Here is a 9,228-nt window from a genome sequence, read left to right as displayed (position 1 = left end):
GAGAGAGAGAGAGACAGACAGACAGACAGACAGACAGACAGACAGACAGAGACAGAGAGACAGAGACGGAGAGAGATGGAGGGAAAGAGAGAGAGAGACAGGGAGAGATGCATTTTTATGGAGATACTACAAGCATATCTTATCTCACAAATTATTCTAATTATTGGATATCACAATTTGATGGTTGAGTCACCGGTTCTAGAAAATTATATATTTGTACACTATAGGATACATCACCTGCTTCCTTTGATTCAGGTGGTGCACAATAACCCAAAATAATGACATTAAAATACAAAATGAAAAAACCCCTAAACTATCTAAAGGCAACCATGTGACCCTTACTGCTTGACTGTTGTGCAGAATAATTCCTAAAGACCAGGAGGTTAGGGACATTCTACACCTCAGGAGACTATCCAAACGGTGGGTATAGTCACTGAGATGCATCACTGGCTTCTTACCCCATTTCCTTCATTTTTAGCATTCCCTCTAAAAAAAAATGTAGAAAGTGGGCTGAATCTTGCTGGGATAGACAGATGTAAATATCCAGGAGTAGCTTGTTCTGTAACAACCAGGAACTGTACTGGCTGAAAAGCAGACAGTAACCAAAGCAGTAATTATAGCATCAGTGCTAAATGAGCACCCTATTCTGGACCAATGGAAGTTTCTGCGTCATCTTCAGAAACAGTCCCATACAGAATGCATTGCAGATAAGAAAATTATAGCAATCTGATGATCTTTTGAAGTAATATTAATTCCTTTTGTTGTTCAGCAGTTTTGTTATTGCTTTCACAATAACAATATAAGCTTCTCTACCCTCAACATGGGTAGAACTATTTGATAGCAAAATCATTCAACGCTATTATATGGTGTTAAGTTCCACTAATTAAATGACAAGTTCCTACCATGTTAATTATTATTATTCATTCTTGCTTAATAGACAGCTACACGACTGCTGCCAAAATGTATAGGAAACTGTCAAACTTACCTATTTTTTATTTTCTTTGGGACACAGAATTTGTTGCAATTTTATTCATTAGAGATTCTAATGATAGAAACGATTTCCATATCTAAGTGGAATTTTATTCAACTCCCCTTCTCTGATTCACTTCCTGGTGCCTTACTTGCCAAGTTCAGCAAAAGTGTGACAAGTGGGGTATGATATGCCTTTTTACTTCTCAGCTGGATATCTTTCAATAAGGAAAAGCCTTCACATCAAGGAAACAAGAAAATACTCAACCTCCCTTTTCCATATATTACATTTCACTTGCAGAGACAAATGTTAAACAGTTAATTGTCTTTTTTAGCTCCAAGCTGAAAGAAAATTCTTGCCTGCTATATATCTAGAGAATTTTTTAAGAATCTCTATTTCCCACATAACTAAAAATCACTTTGAAATGTAAGTATAAACAAATTCCAGACTGTGCTTAAAGCTGTAGGCTAAACAATTGACAAGAGACCTATAAACTATGTGAGGCATGTTGTAACTTTAATTCAATTTTCTAAAGTTTATCTTTTAAAGATTTATATTTCTTCTAATAAATATTGTCAGATTTGATTTTATCAATATGTTTTGTTGTTGTTCAGTCACTACGTTGTGTCTGACTCTTCGCAACCCCCTGGAGCCCAGCACACTAGGACTCCGTGCCCTCCACTGTCCTGCCCGAATTCATGTTCTTTGCGTTGATGATGCTGTCTAACCATCTCATCCAGTGCCATCCCCTACTCCTTTTGCCTTCCATCTTTTCCAACATCAGGGTCTTTTCCAATGAGTCCTCTCTTCATATGGTGGCCAAAGTATTTGAGATTCAGCTTCGTATCTGTCCTTCCAAAGAACAGCCAGGGTTGATTTCCTTTAGGATCGACTGATTTGATCTGGCAGTCCAAGGGATTCTCAAGAGTCTTCTCCAATACCACAATTTGAAAGCATCAATTCTTTGACTCTCAGCCTTCCTTGAGGTCCAATTCTCACAGCCATACGTTACTGCTGGGGAAACCATAGTTTTGACTCTACGAACTTTTGTCAGCAAGGTGATGTCTCTGCTTTTTAATATGCTGTCTAGGTTTGCCATAGAATAAGAATAAGATCTGGAATAGCAGAGATATTGCTATAAAAACAAAAAGCAGGTTAGTTACAGCAATAGTCTTCCCTATAATCATGTATAGGTGTGAGAGTTGGACACTAAGAATGGCTGATCAAAGAAGAACTGGCACCTTTGAACTGTGGTGCTGGCGTAAATTACTGCTTATACCATGGACAGCCAGAGTAACTAACAGATTAAATTGCATAAAACCAGATCCATCACTAGAAGCTGAAATCATAAGACTACATTTGATTTACTTTGGCCATGTCATGCATGCAAATTCATTGGAGAAGGCAAAGATGCTAGGAATGATTAGTGGAACAAGAAGGGGCAAGAAAACGTTGGCATGATAACATCAACTGTGATACAAAGTTGAACATCCAAAAATTGAAAAAAGCTGTGCTTGACAGGGTAGCATGGAGAGCACTTGCCTATAAAGTCACCAAGAGTTGGACACAACTTTGCCATAGTTCCCCCTCCCCCAAGGAGCAACTGCAGCAGTCTTAAATATATGTGGCTGGATCACACTTTTCTAGAACAAATCCATAATTGTTTTCAGTATCTATGTACTAAGTCAGCAAAGCATATCATAGCTAGAATGATCTGAATCAAACTTTTAGACTGTAACACTCCACTGTCCACTTTCTGCTCTTGGATTTGTGGTATTTACATTCTATTTATCATTTCAAATATATATATGTATATACATATTCCCATTATTTCATTCCTTGAAATCTAAACTTAGTGTAATACAGATGTTATTAAAAGTTAAGGCTTTACTCCTATAAAACTCACTGCTTTGTTTGTCATTACTGTCTTTTATATAGGATATTGTTAAAACATTTAACTAAAGCTGAATTATTTACATTTTTAAGGCACCTACTAGCTAAAGTTAATTTTTCAGAGAAGAAAGTTAAAAATTATTACTTGTGCATCTCATCCATATCCTCATTAATATGATACCGTATATATGTGAAATATCACTTCTCTTTTGCCAATGATTTAAAATCTGTCTTGTATAATTGAAACATTAAAAGAATTACACTATTGGGGACAGAATAGAAGGCTGTAATATATTCAAGTAATATCTGGTATGTTAAAGATAGAGAGAATATTTATATTCTAAACTTTATTTTATTAAACGTTTGAAGACAGACTTGATATTAATAGGTTGTAGCAACAATTTAAACAAGTATAATTTGTTTATTACTTTTAATCTTGAACTTTCATATTCCTCACTTTATAAGGAAAATTTCATAGCTCTGAGATTTGTGCTTATATCCTGTTTAGTGTTCCACCCAGTCAATTTTTTTTAACATTAGGGTTAAAATAAATTTGATTAACAGTGACTCTAACACTAAGATTGGTTTGGGAGGCCTTGCTATCATTTATTCTTACAGATTATTTTCAATGAATTAACAGAATATACTTTTTATTGCAATGGCATCCTGTAACTTTTACTGAGTTGAGCAAGGTGATTTAATTTTTCATACTTTCAGCTTGTCATTGGGCATTCATCTTACTTTCAGTTTCTGGCTTCTTCAGAATTCAACTTCTTTTGGACTTATAAGAGGATTCTTTACTCCTACCAAAATGTTGGCGTGTTTTGGGATCCCTTTTTGCATAGAAATCTGTTTTAATATCTGTACTTAATGCCCCAAGATACTCAGGGAAAATACTGGATAATCCATATAATTCCATTATTTTTAATTCTTGAAAACTTACATTACATGATCTCAGCTTTAAAATATTGCACAAATCTGTTTTATGAGAAAAACAGACCTTTCATTGTTCTGAACTGATTCAATTCTAAGAAAACTTTTCAAAAACTGAGCGATCTTTTAAAAGCAAGTTTGATGTTACAAAGTGCTTCTTGACCTTTTACTTAATAGAAGCATTTGTTATTTAGTCTATTTGACCTAAAAGTTATTGCATCTTCCAATATTCCAGTTATTACAAGCTTTTGAGTAATTAAAACTGTGGCTGCTTAAACCAATGATCTTTTTTTTAATAGGAAGTTAAAGGAAGCTGATGAAACTGCATTCATTATTTATGTGGCTTCTGGAATAATGTATGTGAATGTCTTACACTAACAATAAAATATCATCTTATTATCTTTATCTTAATAAATGTTTACAGAGATCATAACCTGTGAGCTTACTCAAAACTAGAGAGATGGTTTAGCATTCTCCATTTTCATGTCCAGTATTTTCATATCCTGCTGGCCTTTTGCAAGGCAATGAAGATCTGGACATGCTCCAAGGTCTGGGAGTTGGAAGGGTTACTAACTCATTGAAAAGTTTTGTTGACTGTCTTTAGCTTTTAACTTTTGTTTATATTTTTTCCTACTGCTTTAAAAATTAGCTACACAAGAGTTGCATGATTTATGAGCAACCATATGCACTGATTTATTTGTTATTTAAATGAACATCAAATGAATAAATAAGCAAGCAACCAGTTTTCCGGGAGGCCATTTTCAGTTAGGGATGTGTAAAACATCTCAGGTTGAACAGTTGACCTCAGAACTCCTGTCATAAGTATTCCAAACTTGAAATTAACAAGGTTTTGTTCTATGGCTGGAATAAAAGGCAAAAAATTACAAGTTAAAGAAGACTGAGTACTACAAATAAACATATTGTTTATTAGAGCTGTAAATATAAAGATAATAGTATTTTTTTTTAAAAAAATGTAGATTTAAATACTATTCATTGAACTTTTTGATAATGTGCAGGAATTCTAAAAGGTTTTTTTGTTAACTGGTTTTGCTATTTATGGACACTTTTTAATGTGTTTAATGTTTTATAATTCCTTCAGCCAATTTTCTGTACATTGCTGCAATTGCAGTATGTATGGACTGCCACCTCATCTGGAGTGCAAACAAAAGAAAAAAGCTCTTTTTTAAAAAAATTCCATGCCTGAAAACACTAAAAACAATTCAACTTTTATCCCACTGGAATACNTACTGTCACTGACAAAGGTGATCAGGGCTTCTGCAAACTTGGTATAGCAGGAAATGTTCACAGGAGCACAGCGATGGAAGAATGGAATAGGTGCACTGGTGATACAAGAAAAAAATTCAGAAAAAAAATTACTCCTATGTAATATAAATGCCACATCAACACACAAATGGAAGGTGAATTGATGCAGTACACTCCACCTCCATAAATACTGTAAATCACAAGCTGTGAGATAAAATAAAAGTGCTGCTATAAATGAAAATGACTGTAATGGGTCATGAGATAATTTTTAAAAAAAACCAGGAAGAGAGTGGAGTGCACATACTGATATTCCCAAAACATCATCTTAACACAAAGAAGAAAAATCAGTCAATCTAAAATAATAATAAGATAAAGTCCACTAATCGTAAAAATGATATTCTATAATTTAATGTAAGAGAGAAATGTTCAGATTTCTAGAATCCTCATCTATTACCACTTCACCTTCCCCCAGAAAAGTAAATGTTTTGTAGCAAAAGAAAGTACCCAAGAACATTTATGCCAGAACATATGTACACACACACACACACACACACACACACACACACACACACACACACACACACACACACACAGAGAGAGAGAGAGAGAGAGAGAGAGAGAGAGACAGACAGACAGACAGACAGACAGAGACAGAGAGAGATGGAGGGAAAGAGAGAGAGAGACAGGGAGAGATGCATTTTTATGGAGATACTACAGCATATCTTATCTCACAAATTATTCTAATTATTGGATATCACAATTTGATGGTTGAGTCACCGGTTCTAGAAAATTATATATTTGTACACTATAAGATACATCACCTGCTTTCTTTGATTCAGGTGGTGCACAATAACCCAAAATAATGACATTAAAATACAAAATAAAAAACCCCTAAACTATCTAAAGGCAACCATGTGACCCTTACTGCTTGACTGTTGTGCAGAATAATTCCTAAAGACCAGGAGGTTAGGGGCATTCTACACCTCAGGAGACTATCCAATCCAAACTGTGGGTATAGTAACTGAGATGCATCACTGGCTTCTTATCCCATTCCCTTCATTTTTAGCATTCCCTCTAAAAAAAGTGGGCTGAATCTTGCTGGGATAGACAGATGTATAGATAGACAGATGATAGACAGGAGTGGCTTGTCTGTAATGACCAGCAACTGTCCTGGCTGAAAAGCAGACAGTAATCAAAGCAGTAATTATAGCATCAGTGCTAAATGAGCACCTATTCTGGACCAATGGAAGTTTCTGCGTCATCTTCAGAAACAGTCCCATACAGAATGCATTGCAGATAAGGAAATTACAGCAATCTGATGATCTTTTGAAATAATATTAATTCCTTTTGTTGTTCAGCAGTTTTGTTATTGCTTTCACAATAACAATATAAGCTTCTCTACCCTCAACATGGGTAGAACTATTTGATAGCAAAACCATTCAACGCTATTATATGGTGTTAAGTTCCACTAATTAAATGACAAGTTCCTACCATGTTAATTATTATTATTCTTGCTTAATAGACAGCTACACGACTGCTGCCAAAATGTATAGGAAACTGTCAAACTTACCTATTTTTTATTTTCTTTGGGACACAGAATTTGTTGCAATTTTATTCATTAGAGATTCTAATGATAGAAACGATTTCCATATCTAAGTGGAATTTTATTCAACTCCCCTTGTCTGATTCACTTCCTGGTGCCTTACTTGCCAAGTTCAGCAAAAGTGTGACAAGTGGGGTATGATATGCCTTTTTACTTCTCAGCTGGATATCTTTCAATAAGGAAAAGCCTTCACATCAAGGAAACAAGAAAATACTCAACCTCCCTTTTCCATATATTATATTTTACTTGCAGAGACAAATGTTAAACAGTTAATTGTCATTTTTAGCTCCAAGCTGAAAGAAAATTCTTGCCTGCTATATATCTAGAGAATTTTTTAAGAATCTCTATTTCCCACATAACTAAAAATCACTTTGAAATGTAAGTATAAACAAATTCCAGACTGTGCTTAAAGCTGTAGGCTAAACAATTGACAAGAGACCTATAAACTATGTGAGGCATGTTGTAACTTTAATTCAATTTTCTAAAGTTTATCTTTTAAAGATTTATATTTCTTCTAATAAATATTGTCAGATTTGATTTTATCAATATGTTTTGTTGTTGTTCAGTCACTACGTTGTGTCTGACTCTTCGCAACCCCATGGAGCCCAGCACACTAGGACTCCGTGCCCTCCACTGTCCTGCCCGAATTCATGTTCTTTGCGTTGATGATGCTGTCTAACCATCTCATCCAGTGCCATCCCCTACTCCTTTTGCCTTCCATCTTTTTCAACATCAGGGTCTTTTCCAATGAGTCCTCTCTTCATATGGTGGCAAGTATTTGAGCTTCAGCTTCGTATCTGTCCTTCCAAAGAACAGCCAGGGTTGATTTCCTTTAGGATCGACTGATTTGATCTGGCAGGCCAAGGGATTCTCAAGAGTCTTCTCCAATACCACAATTTGAAAGCATCAATTCTTTGACTCTCAGCCTTCCTTGAGGTCCAATTCTCACAGCCATACGTTACTGCTGGGGAAACCATAGTTTTGATTCTACGAACTTTTGTCAGCAAGGTGATGTCTCTGCTTTTTAATATGCTGTCTAGGTTTGCCATAGAATAAGAATAAGATCTGGAAAAGCAGAGATATTGCTATAAAAACAAAAAGCACGTTAGTTACAGCAATAGTCTTCCCTATAATCATGTATAGATGTGAGAGTTGGACACTAAGAATGGCTGATCAAAGAAGAACTGGCACCTTTGAACTGTGGTGCTTGTGTAAATTACTGCTTATACCATGGACAGCCAGAGTAACTAACAGAGAGGTGTTAAATTGCATAAAACCAGATCCATCACTAGAAGCTAAAATCATAAGACTACATTTGATTTACTTTGGCCATGTCATACATGCAAATTCATTGGAGAAGGCAAAGATGCTAGGAATGATTAGTGGAACAAGAAGGGGCAAGAAAACGTTGGCATGATAACATCAACTGTGATACAAAGTTGAACATCCAAAAATTGAAAGAAGCTGTGCTTGACAGGGTAGCATGGAGAGCACTTGCCTATAAAGTCACCAAGAGTCGGACACAACTTTGCCATAGCTCCCCCCCCCCAAGGAGCAACTGCAGCAGTCCTAAATATATGTGGCTGGATCACACTTTTCTAGAACAAATCCATAATTGTTTTCAGTATCTATGTACTAAGTCAGCAAAGCATATCATAGCTGGAATGATCTGAATCAAACTTTGTTTCCTCTTTTAGATTGTAACACTCCACTGTCCACTTTCTACTCTTGGATTTGTGGTATTTACATTCTATTTATCATTTCAAATATATATATGTATATACATATTTCCATTATTTCATTCCTTGAAATCTAAACTTAATGTAATACAGATGTTATTAAAAGTTAAGGCTTTACTCCTATAAAACTCACTGCTTTGTTTGTCATTACTGTCTTTTATATAGGATATTGTTAAAACATTTAACTAAAGCTGAATTATTTACATTTTTAAGGCACCTACTAGCTAAAGTTAATTTCTCAGAGAAGAAAGTTAAAAATTATTACTTGTGCATCTCATCCATATCCTCATTAATATGATACTGTATATATGTGAAATATCACTTCTCTTTTGCCAATGATTTAAAATCTGTCTTGTATAATTGAAACATTAAAAGAATTACACTATTGGGGCAGAATAGAAGGCTGTAATATATTCAAGTAATATCTGGTATGTTAAAGATAGAGAGAATATTTATATTCCAAACTTTATTTTATTAAACGTTTGAAGACAGACTTGATATTATTATTATTATTATTATTATTATTATTATTATTATTATTATTATTATTATTATTATTATTATTATTATTTATTGAATTTATATCCCGCCCTTCTCCTTGCGGACTCAGGGCGGCTGACAATCAATTAAAATACACCAATAACAATTACAAAATTAAAATTAGTTAAAAAGAAATATTTAAATGTTGTCTAATTAAAATATGATTAAAACCCCTCTAAAAATTGCCCTAGGCCAGTCCCGCTTGTTGGAATAGCCATGTCTTGAGGGCGCGGCGGAAGGAAGGGAGATCAGGGATCACCCTGATCTCTGGGGGCAGCTCATTCCAG

General features: G+C 34.8%; 1 long non-coding RNA gene across 1 annotated transcript in view; it reads right to left on the bottom strand.

Moving 5' to 3' along the window:
• Positions 1-5,054: 5,054 nt before the first annotated feature.
• Positions 5,055-9,228, bottom strand: part of LOC107286309 — a 23,465-nt gene continuing 19,291 nt past the window's right edge. The window contains exon 3 of the long non-coding RNA XR_001548855.1: positions 5,055-5,136. This is a non-coding gene — a long non-coding RNA (uncharacterized LOC107286309). The remainder of the gene's footprint in view (positions 5,137-9,228) is intronic.

This window comes from Protobothrops mucrosquamatus, unplaced genomic scaffold, assembly GCF_001527695.2.
Source record: "Protobothrops mucrosquamatus isolate PMUCROS unplaced genomic scaffold, P.Mucros_1.0 scaffold270, whole genome shotgun sequence".
Lineage (NCBI taxonomy): Eukaryota > Metazoa > Chordata > Lepidosauria > Squamata > Viperidae > Protobothrops > Protobothrops mucrosquamatus.
The sequence above is the reverse complement of the archived record's forward strand: the minus strand, read 5'-3'. Positions and strand labels throughout refer to the sequence as shown.